The sequence below is a fragment of the Streptopelia decaocto genome (assembly GCF_964273445.1).
Source record: "Streptopelia decaocto genome assembly, chromosome: 1".
In the NCBI taxonomy this organism is placed as follows: Eukaryota; Metazoa; Chordata; class Aves; order Columbiformes; family Columbidae; genus Streptopelia; species Streptopelia decaocto.
In genome coordinates this window covers 101,155,443-101,168,126 of record NC_138663.1, presented here as the reverse complement: position 1 = coordinate 101,168,126, position 12,684 = coordinate 101,155,443, and positions in this window count along the sequence as shown.

Genomic DNA, 12,684 nt, shown 5'->3' with positions numbered 1-12,684 from the left:
TTTGGTCACCCTCTCAGTTAATAAAATGTTAAAGGGGAAGCTCAGTCCAAAAGTCTGTGAAGAAGTGTAGTGCTGTTAAGAGCCAGCTATCAGAGTAATGTGATGGATCCGCACTGCTCTCCAAGACAGATCCTGGGAGTGGTCAGAAACACCGTCTTCTCCTTGATCTAAACAAAACCTGTTGACATGATTGCTTAAAGGATTTTGTGTCAGTACCCTTTGGGTGTCTTCTTTATGCATTCTTGGTGACATGCTAAGCCAGTTCGCTGAGTATTATTAAGGTACTAAACTGGCAGATAAGCCTATGTACACAAGGACCCATATGTGGTGGAAACTGGCCTCTACAATAGGTTGAATTCAAGCTCCCAGGTCCTGTGTTTGTACAGACAGAGATGCAGCCTTTGAGAAGTGCTCACTGGTGAGGTTTGTCTGCTCTCTGAAATAGAAGTTTGTCTGGCTGAGAACCTGAGCACACTAACAAAATGGATGGTCAGGAGTGTCCTGGCAAGATGGGGTCTTTCTGCAGCACTCTTCCCCATGTGCATGTGAATGACAGAACAAGAACAGAGACTCCTCAGATTCAGAATATACTTGATTCCTAACTGTTTCAAGAAACTATTTGGCCTTTGACATTGATGACATGCCATACATTGCTAATAATAGCATGCCTGAACTTTTGTTAGACAAATAAGCATATCCTTCAGTAATTCCCACACTCCTAGCTTAAAACACCACAATATCATATTAATGCAGGGGCTGATGAAATACAGAGAAATAGTAAAAACTCTGCTGAATAAAGTTTGTTCTCTTTTGAGTGGTCATTTTATGAGCCTGAAAAGAAGAACAATAAGATGTCAGCTAGTCATTTGTCAGCACCACTGCTCTTAGACACTGATGGGGTGACAGGATGCGCTTGTTGTCCCACCCTCTTCACAAATGTCAAGATCTTGCACGAAGCTGCCAATATTCTGCTGAATTATTATGGTAAATGCAGATTCATTAACTGCCCTTAAAATTAAGGAAGCATGAGTAAGAGGAAGAATTCGCTGAGTTAAGATAGAGGAATTCCTGGAAGAAAACACTATGAATAGACAAGTGTGGAGAGGAAGCTCAGTCTGAAGGTTAGGTTGTATTGCTTTTGTTTGGTTTTTGTTAGATGAATAAAATCTGTCTCCAAGAGGAGTTCAAGTTGGATATTAATTCTAGGTCTATATGTTTTCTGAGCGCAGAGGTAAGGACTCAGCCTGTTCACACCCACAACTAGTATGAAACTGATTATTCACAAAGGGAGAAATAGCGGGATTTACGTCAAAATTACCTAATATTTAGTATTCATGCATCTAGGAAGAAATAAGTAACAGAAATCTGTGAGTGCAGGCAGGCATAAAAGTTCTTATCATTATAAGGAAGCCTGTTTTTTGCATGAATCTTGGAAGATCTACTAATTCACAGGATAATATTGTTTCCACAGATTCATTATATATATAAGATAGCTGCCCTGGTATCAAACTCATTTCTCACCAGTCTGCACAAGACATTCAAAACTGTGTTGTTAGTTTGATACAAAAATTCAGTGTTTGCTGGGTACTTCTTCTGAAGGCAAACAAAAAGCATGTGTTAAATCAGGAAAGACGGAACATGAAAACAAGCAAGATGGACTGATAACCACACACTTTAAGTGGAATGGTTTGAGTTAACCTGAGGTTTACTTGCTGTTGTTTTTTATCCCCTTTATGCTGACTATCAGGATATCCTGTTGCTATAGGCTAATGTGGAATGCACTCTGCTTTAACGGTCAGACTTCAGTGGTTTAATCATATTTTCACAGGCAGAGAGCTTTTTTTTTTTTTTTGTCCCAAGGGACTAGGCATACGCTGGGAAAAAAATGTGTCACAAATTTCAAGTATGCACACTCTTGTGGGCTTTTAAGACTGTAACTGCAGAGAAATTGCAGCATAGAGATTTCACAGTGGTAGTAGTGGTGGGGCATAAAACTTATTCCTGGTAGGTACCAATAGTGTAGTCACTTTACAATCATTAGAACAAAGAGAAAAATAGTTGTCATTTTAAATAGATCTTGTCTTCTTTTTGCGTGTAGAAACCAGATTTACATATTAGAGGGGTTTAGAAGCTTTGTTCACGTTGCATCCCAAGACCAAGAGGTCTTGGGTCATCTTACAGATGTCATTACCAGCAACAATCCACAGAACTGCCTGCCCTATATGGTTTTTAAAATTATAGTTTAACATCGCTAAATTTGGATCCGAAGCTCAGCTGAGAAGCAGCCGAAACTACAGAACTTGAGCTTTTCCCTGCAAACAGAAAGTCTTTGCAGTTCCTACAAGAAACCGCTGTCACGAACGGAGCCCGCCGAGTGTTCCCGTCTCTGTCGGCGACCCTTGACGTCCAAGCTGCAAAGTGTCCTCGGTCCGGCGGGCGGAGCCGCGGGGAGCGGAGCCGGCGGCCGGCAGGGGGCGCTGTGCGCCCAGCGCAGGGCGGGGCGGGTCGGGCTGTACCTCCTCCTTGGGCTCCCCCCCCCGCTCCGTTTGCTGTCAGTCAAATGGAATCGATTACATCAATAAATAATCATTAAAAAGTCAATCCCAAACCAAGCCTTTGCTACTCCTCCTTAGTTGTACGTGAGGGGAAGTTTTGGAGGGTTGTTTTCCTGGGCGGTCTCTGACCTTCTGATAACTTTTTCAGGTTTTGTGTATTCATGAGCTTGATATACACTAGTTTGTTATTCTATTTTAGCATAGAAGTGCATATTTGCATGGTAGACCCATAGTTCGTTGTTTTCCCACTTCTCTGTCTCAGCATTTATCACCCCATCCACTTTTTCGTGCTATTCCTGCAGTCATCGCTTACTCTGTAAGTGCTGAAATCAGTGGGAGAATTATTGTGGTAGATGGTATCTATCTGGATAAACAGAGGGTTAGCTGTTGGTTTGGGACTAGATTTCCTTAAAATTGCTAAGGCTTCTGACGGCTGGCTTCACCATTACCTTCAAACTTTGCAAGTAAGGTTGGTGTGCGCTGAGAAAGGAGGAGGCAACAAAAGACATTCTTACACTTCAGAAAGGAGCCCAAAGGCAGACTGAGTGTGGATGGGTTGTTTCATGGATAACAAAAGCAGCGATTGTAGAACAAACATAACGGTTTTAACTCTGCTAACTACAGCACAAGAATGCTCCTTGCTGAATGCTCATTATTGTATTTGCAGATTGACTTCATATGTACCACATGTGCTTATTGTTGTTGCGTTGTGATTTCAAGATTTTATGAAGTGATAAGCCACATATTAATAGTTTTAACAGAAGGCGCTCTAGTTGTTAACATGGTAACACCTTGCAAGAACAATATGTTATGTTCATTTTTGATTCTAGAAATACACAACATTCCATGCTTCAAAATACATAAGGTAAGGGCTTAGTTAATACTTAGATCTGCTCAATATATTACCTTCCACAAATTCCTACCCTTTTGCTCAGTCCTGCTATAAAAGTTTGCTGTCTCAGACTGCAAAATATTAATTCATTTTGCAGGAATCTCTTTGAGTGCAAGCTGTGAAAATGAATCTGGACATCACAAGCACATTTGCTCTTCCATAATCTTACTCAAAACTGAACTGATTACTGATACTAGTATAGTAACAGGTGTTTGAGTATGTCCAAGTAACTTATTACCCTCGCTTGGAGGAATTTTTTTTTTTTTTTTTTTTCCCTAATCACAATCGGGTTATCAGTGGCATATGAAGGAAATACCAGTCACATTCAGCTCAGTAAAAATTGTCCCATTAGTACTGCAAATGATATTCATAGTAGCAGGATTCCACCCCATGACTGCAGCTGATATAAATGAAAATTTGCAAAATAAGATACTAGATATGTAATGACCACAGGAGTCAAAGAAAGGCAAGCAGTGGTGTTTTGATCATAATAAAAATTAGGGAACTTTGTTTGTTTATATTCTTAATAAACAAAATAAAATTAAATGAAGCTTGCATGTTAAAACTTTGGTTGCATCATGAAGGGCACAGACAAGGATAAAAATACCAAATTTGATGTCTTTACAGTAACTTTGTTCAACCTGCCCTCCTGAGTGGGCAGTGCATGAAAGCATTCGCCCATGAGTAATACCATATTAAACTGCCATGATTTGACATGACACATTCTTCTCCCAATTTGCATGCCTGATAATAGACTTCCTAAATATCACCTTCAGGTTCATTGGCATAAAAGTAAGTCATCTGAAAGAAACTTTGGATCAAATGTTTGTGATGGGACAATCTCAGGGCTGCGTCTGAATGTGAGACAAAGGGTTCAGGCCATTAAAAGCTATATGGTCTATTGCCATGCTAATGTTGAGTTCTTTGTGTAGTTCGGGCTTGTTGCCTCGTAAACACATTTCCATGACTCATTAAATCCCCTGGAATAAAAGCTCTCACAACTCCAGTACAGTGGAGCAGTCATTTTTCAATTTAATTATAAACAGGTTAGATAATGAGCTGCCTAACTTGTCCCCTTTTCTGAAGGAGAATGGTTAGTGACCTCTCATTTCTCTAAAGACTACTGAAATCCACTTTATTTGAAAGAACGAGGAGTGGAAAGTCTTTGACAAAATAAAAAGGGTTCATAAGCCAATGCCATCTGGGCAGTTAATATTTTACATAACAAGTAAGAATATATATTTGTGAACCTATTTAGTATTCAGCTTAAGAGACTACAGTAACCATAGCAACCCCTTATCACCTGGTTGAGACACAGCAACATCTTAACGAAATGTGTGCCAAATGCCCTGGTAATATTTGTAAAACGCTGATGATATTATCTCTTGGAGAGAGCTACATTGAAAGGTAGGTATGTAAAAATGCTTGAGACTCATGATTCCCCTATCTACCATCTGCTTTCTCCTGGAGTTTTTACTTTGCTTATACAAATCAGTTTTATTTATCAAAAGCAGAAGATTAATGGATACAAGTGATTGCTGGAGGGAGCACGGTAGTGGACACACATCACCCTCAGCCCACAACATGCCCATAACAACCATCCACAATTAAGTGCTCTGAAGGCTTTAGTGGTTTGTGGTGGCCAAACAGAGACAACAAAAGGAAAGGTTTCCCAAAAGGGTTGAACACAGCAGCTCACAGGAAGGCACTCAAAATAATGAGTTAAATGCAGATCTGATCTTTCCCTTGAAGCCGTTATCAATTACAAAGACAGTTGTGCCTTTTACTTTATTTACAGGCTTCTGAATCACATAAAGCCATAACAGTAATGATATTTCTGGATGTAGTGACAGCTTCTGACATTTTAGATTTCACATTTCAGTTGCTCTCCCTTCCTTTTCAGCTTCCAAGCTGCAAGTAGTCAGAGCTTTACGCTTCTGAAGTCTCAAATGTGTCTATAGCAGGTGAATGTTTCTGTGGAGTTATTTCTGTGCCTTACAGCCCTACAGATAAGGATGCCAGGTTGGCCTGCAGACCTCCCCTGCCAGAGTGTATTCACCTCTTCCCAGACTATAAATACTTAGAGAGGCAGGTGGTTATTGGTTATCTGAAGATCCCAGTGAATTCAGAGTTCCTTTGATAAAAGATATATGGCAACTGTGTTTAAATCATGAGAGTCTTTCATTTTGAATCCTCAGTATTTTTCTTCTTTCTCTCTCACCAGTGTGAAGTGCTGTATACTGTGTATTTATGCTTCCACTCATGAGTACCCATGCAGGAGGAGGGTAGTAAAATAAATGGTTGCCAAGCAATTTGGTAATCAGCTAACACATGGCTGCACAATTCAACCTAATTCCTCTGTAAGTGCTGAAGGATCTTCAAATCCAATTTTGGTTTGCAGCACCCTGTAGTACCAAGTTCTTCACTGTTTAATTGCAAGTGGTAGGTGGCAAACTGAGAGCACTGAAAGCGTGGGTGGCTGGAGCTGACAGGATTATCAGGACATCACTCCTCATTCCCATTGGCATAAAGGACATTCTTGGTGCCCAAGAGATGTGAAAAGGGACTTTCTGAAATGAAAGTTAGGAATTTTTTATATTGTTGCAGTTTCACATTGTATTACAGCAAAATAGGAACTAAGAAAGACGGTAGAACAAGAGGGAGAGTTATAAGCACATGTGACGAAGTGTGGCCCTAGGGATCAAAGTCTACATGAAATAGCTTAGGAGGCATGCATTAACCTTCACTGTTGGGGCAATGTGCAGCAGCAGCTACCTCTCTACTTTTTTTCCCTGATGTTGGTGCAAAATAATGTCAGAGAGTGTGCTGCAGACAAGAGTTAAAATAGTTGAGTTTCCCTCTAAATAAACATGTATACTCATGAAACAGGACACACTGGACAATATCTGCAAATTTTGGCGTTGAAGTGACAAATGCAGGCTAATAATAAATTGTGGAAATAAGAGATGCAAAAACTGAAGTCTAGTGGTGAGCATTTTATTTCTGTGCTGGGCTTCATAATCCATAAATCTTACCTGAATCAGGTTTTCTGACTTCATCAGATTTGCTGAGTAACTTCATGAAAAAGTTTAACACCAGCTATGAAAATACAGTTTTCAAAAACCAGTCCGGTCTGTTTTGGTGCTGATTTTTTTGACTTTTTGTTTTGTTTTGTTTTAGTGTTTTTACAAGACTAGCTTATAAAATCAGAATCAAAGGATTAGATGATAAAACTGGTTTGCTTGGAACCTGGAGAAGTATGTTATCTTTGCAGTCATTGTCTTTTATTGCCACTGCCATTTAACAAAAAGGGAGGCCTCAAGAAGGGACACATCTGGAAATGTGAGCTAAAGAAAGTAAAAATTCTTTTGGAAACTGATAAACCTACACTATATATGTCTGTAATTAAAAGGAACGAGGTACAGTGGCTTTTAAAAGTACCATCTGAAAACGGTTTAAAGGTTAAAAGAGGGCTACTTGGCACAGATAAAAGGGTGAGACCCGGCCAAACCCGTCCTCCCAGGGCAGTACTCCCAATGGGCCTATTTATAAGTATACTGTTTCAAACTCCTTAGCTGGTGTACACATAAATAATTTTAAGCAATGCTCCCAGTGAGAAAAAGCATTAATGTGACAGGGAAGACTCTGAAACTGTCTCTTATTTTACTGCTTTGACTAATGCTTTGTGATATTTGCCCACATCCTTGAATTACCTATTTTAAAATCCTCTGGTAAGAAGGTTCTTTTTATTTTCTTCTAAATTCTTTGCCTGTTTTTCTCATTTGAAATTAGAAGAATGTGATTTTCTTGTGTAAACTTCCCACATAAATATATTACATAGTCACTACCAAGGGCCTCACTGAAGCCGTGGGAAGGGATAGTAATTCAATATTTGGTAGGTAATCTGACCTTGACAGTAACCCTTGTGAACTCCAGAAGCTTATGAGTCAAATCATGAGTCACATAAGTTAGTAAATTCTCAGTTGTATAAAGAGGTGTTCCTGGGCAGAGTCTAAGGGCTTCGGGTTTGGGTTTAGGCTTTTTGTTGTCATTCCCCAGCCCACCTCCCACAGACCGCATCTCACCACAAACACTGCGATCCATTGGTATCCTGGCTAGGGAAATATTTTGCTCAGTTGTAGGGAAGAAAACCCTAAGGCAGCTTCAATACACAGCTTGAGAATTGAAATAGAGATGAAATGCCTTGCCCACAGACACACAAGAAGTTTACAGGTTGCAGTTTGTATTCCTATCGCTTAAGATAGAATCCCGAGTCACTTTATTTCACAAGGTTTCCGTCTGACCCCATTGCTATACAGCTGACAGACAGGTAAGTTTTGCATCTCCTGTCCCAAGAGGTTGCCTGTTGGACATAAGCCCTTTCTCTGTGTGGCAGGCAGCTGGCGTGGGTAGCCAGGGCACTGAAGAGAAGAAATAAATGAGAATTCCCTACAGGAATATTTTTGAGAAGGTTGAACCTCCTCAACTGCAAAAAGTGATTTTGTCATGAAATTAGGTTTCATGACAAAATGCAGATTGTTGACAAATTTTTCTGCCTAGGAAAATGAAACAAAATATTTTAGTCTGACTTGAACTTTTCAACAAGTTTGGCTCCCTTGATCTGAGCTGAAAAATCTGATATCAAGTCAGTGAAGTATTGGTTGATTGTCCCTCCAGTGGCACTTCACTTCATGGGATGTGCCAAGAGATGTCTAAGCTCCATTTTCAGCTCAGTGTGACCCAAGCCATGTAGTGTCATTCAACTACACAGCAAACACAGCAAAACTTTGAAATGTCAAACATTTTCTGAGAACAAGAAATGTGGAGAAGAAAAAATGGTGCAGAAATGTTCCAATTTTTCATGTTAATGCTGCGCCTTAGCTGGGGGATTGAAAAATTATTAAAATGCCAGCATTTCTTGTGTCTTGGAAAATTTTGCAATGCAGAATAGTTCTCTCTATAATTCTTCCTGGATGTGGCATAGTCCTGACAGTGCTTAGAGTTTCTCACTTCTGGCACAGACTTCTGCATGGCATATAATATGTCTAACTAGCTGTGTGTAGGCTGAAGAAAAACTCTCATTTGGAGCAGAATAGCTTAAATGTGAAAATGTTATGCATTTTTGGTAAACGTGTGGTTAAGGGCTTTTGTTTGGAAAGGAAGGATTTGCACGGTTTGATGATCTCAGCTCATACAGAGATAACAGGAGTTTGAGTAGGTACCTGCTTGCTTCAGGTGAGAATTTATCAGTTTAGGTTTTAATTTGTTTCAGTGAAATTGTGGCAACTTGACTTTTTGTTGGTTTGTGCAATCATATATTTGGGTATAACTCCCAAAGTAGCAGAACGGTAATGGTTTTGACAGCTACTGCTTGATGTTTGGCTCTAAATGGCATATATCATATGGCTTTTACTATTTGCCTAGATCTTTATTGGCTTAGTTTGAGTCATTGCATGACTTGATTTAGGCAATTGGTCACTAAATTTATAGTTGGTACAAAATGCGATGGAACAAAGTTATTATTTTTTCCTATGCTAATAGGGGCTACAGAAACATAAGGCAATTCTTATATTGTTACTTTATCAACCTGGTTTTCATAAAATCTTATTATAACTGGAATATTAAGGGAAAAAGTGTCATTTAACTGTCATCTATTACCTTAAAGAGTATAGAGGTATAATTATCACTGAAGTGCCAACTAATTGTAAAATCCTAGGAGACGAAAATGGAGAAACAATGGTAAACTAATTATGACTTCCATTTAATTCTGAATGCATATATACTACAGAACACATGTTTTAGAAACTCTGAACCCTTTTAGCATTCTTTTTTCTCAGTCTTTTTAACTTCCTGTACTTCCATATAATTTTAGAATAGACTATCAGAGTCTTCTTATCACTGATTTATTACACATGAGTATGTACTAACTTGTTCAGCCTAGCAGATCGAGTATCTGCCTTGTAGCAGATGTGGTAAAATGAAATCCAGGAGATATTATTGTTTTGATTAAAATACCTTAATCAAACTGTCTAGTCAGTGTTGTCATTAATGCAAGTGCAGATGGATTGTTTCTTGCCACTTTTCTGTGTGTCTGAGCTGTGGGTTACTTAGATTGCATTAAGTGATGGAGGAAGAAGTTGTCCTGAAGACATCTTTCCCTCTCTCTTGCCTGTGGTTGGTGCAGCCCCAGTGAGATCAGAGCAGTTTGAGGGATGCTGTAAATAACTGAGTGAGGGCGAATGGTCATCTAAAGACCAGTCCACCAAGAGGATTGAAGGATACTGTGGTCCTTCTCATCTCTGCCTCTTTTAGTGATCCCCTGTGAGAAGACTGAATCATCTTGCTTGAAAGGCAATTAATTTCCCAAAGGTCTGCCTGAAGGACATCTTCGTGCACTGTGGTTTTCACTGTATATTTGTAAATTTAAGGATGTCAGACATTTCTGTTTGTTTTTTTTTTTTTTTGGTTTGGTTTGGTTTGGTTTGGTTTTTTTTTTTAAGTTTTATTGTGTGCATTTAAATACCCATGAGTCACTCTGCCAGGATAATTAGTTTATCTTCATTGCATTCACTGCAGAAATGGAGATAAAAGCAGTTAAGTACTGCTTTGTGAGATCCAGCTCTGCACATTCTTATATTCACAAATATTAACTACATATTTTAAAATTATTGTGTAACACTTTTACATCTTAGTAAGAGTTTTCCATATTAACACTATTTGGGAGCTTTTTCTTTTTTTAAATGCCATGTTCTCAGAACTTTTTCTTTATCTTGCAACCTCATATTTTGTGCCAGTTCTTCTGGAGGTTATTTTTACATATCACTGTTGCCTGGAGTTATATATTCTAGTGTTATCTGGATTATTAAATACTATTTTGTATTCTGGACATCCTACCCTTCCTGCAGGTGACAGTTTGAAACTGCCGAGGGAGGGACTATAAAAACCATTAGAAATGAATTCCAGCACCAGCAGTTTGGGTGTGACAATTGCTTTTTCCTCTCAAAGTGTAACAGTTTAGCTGCTTATTCAATTTTAAAAAGCATATCTTTATTTTTATCAGTTGTCTATACTGCGAATTAAAGGCAATCTATTTGTGATTTCCTTCATACCTGAAGATGTTGATTTTCAAGCTAGGTTTGTTTCTTTCTAAGCAATGTGGTAGCTCATCTTTTTCCCTGCTGCAACTCTTTCATTCCCACCATATAATCATATCCTGGGGTCTGGTCTCTCTCTATTTGGCACAGCTCCGTAAGGAGACAGAGTGCTTCTTCTGTGTTTAACGTATATTGAATTCTCTGGGCCCAGAAGGATTTTCATGGCAGCTGGAATTCAGCTAATGAGAGAATGTGCTTTTCTCCACTTCCCTTTCTGGACTCCTCCTGCAGCTGTTGCAGACCTTGCTTGTTCTGGAATATATAAAATTGTGTTACACCAAAAAAATTCCAGTGACCAAGTAATTCCACATTAGGTTGTTCTGCATCTGGTCCACCAGTCCAAAACTGTTCCTGTGTTTGGTAATTTATTGGAAAGAATGAAACTAATTAAGGAAGGCTGAATTAACAAATCAGAACAAGCAAAAGTTCCAGGTTTTGAAACAGGGGTCAATTTTTGGTATCAAGATTGTTGTCCTCGCTTTTTCAAAACTTAAAACCTTCAAACTAATCCACTGCATTGATGAGCACCCAACTAAGCCTCAGCCCACTAAACAAACTGAGCTGGAATTTTCCCAAATGAGTTTTGACATTCTGATAAAGAACACAGAACATCAAGTTTACTATGTGTTATTATAAATATATAGCATTCGTACATAATGGACAACTTGTAACTAAAAATACATGATGGTGGGCTTTGCTGCATTTGTCCTGAAGCTTTTTGGCTACTTATGCCAGCTCAGGACACATGTTAAAATTACCTCTTCATCTTAAGTAGCAGTTTATTTTGTAAGTAGGAAGGAGGCAGGATTGTGAGTTAGCACCCAACACCCTGAACCTCTCCCAGGTACTTGCTGACTACTTTTGCCAGGTCAGGAGCAGAACAGCACAGACCATACTGAAGTTTTTGCTCGTCAATGCTGCTGCTATTTGAAGGCCTGCTAAAATTATCCCGCCTTGCCTCTGCTTTAGTCAATGGGGCAACATGGTGCTTGAGGCAGGAGGCTAGAGAAAGGGCTCTCCTGTCTGCCCACTTTGCTTGGGAAGTACATGATAAAGAGTGTGGTAGACACCTGCAGTGAGCAACCAGGTCACAGCTATTTTGGTACATCTATGCTGGAGTCATACACAACTCTGAGAGCAGCTTAAACTGAGGATTGATAAGGGGGATCTGAGCATTACTACCAATAATCAGAGTTCACAGAATGTAAAACTGCCAATGTTTTGGTGTACTTTTTGGTCATTTGTCTTATAACTTGAATTAACCCCATAACAATCCTCTAAAACTGTTGGACTCACAACAGTGACTTTGGTCTTGCTTATACAGTGATGCCTGAACTTACAGCTGGCACCACCACCTGGCTGCCCTTTTCTCTGCAAGTACTCACTGGACAGACTGTAAGAGGTTCCATCTTCAGAGGCAGAATCTTCTTTCACTTCCCCAAAGAGAGTATGACTTTCTCATGCATGCACATACACTTTGGTTATAGATACAAAACTAAATAGTCAGATATTCAGAGGAAGGTTTAAAAATCCCAGCACCTACCTTTTCTTGCATCCGAAGTGACAGTTGTCACATCTAGGTGTACCTTTTTGTCTTCGGAGACTGGCTGCTCACACAATCAATTCTTATGTCATTCAGAAGACCTTAAGTGCAGAACCTACTTTTCAGAATGCACTGTATGTGGTAGTACGGCTGGCCTGTGGGTTGATCACAAAACACATTCCTCAAAGGTGCAGAGTGAATAGTGGATTTAGAATGGTGTCTGTCTGTGACACCCGGTTATTTCAGTAAAAACACAGTCCACACTCCACCCTGATTGTGCGTCACTGATGATTTTTTTTTGTTACTGATTATCTTGTTGATAACACTAAAATGAGTTTTCATCCTATAGGACTAACTCATTTTTTGATTCCACGTTCTGCTGAGTTTTCAGGAAAATGCAATTCCCATCCCATCCTGTAAGTAGTGTGTGTGAAAAGGTGTGCATTTCCAGAAAAGTTCTGTAACTGTTTTATCTTTCTTATATTGGAGTTATTACTGAGTCTTTTGCTATGTTTCAACACAAAACTCTAAATCTGTTCT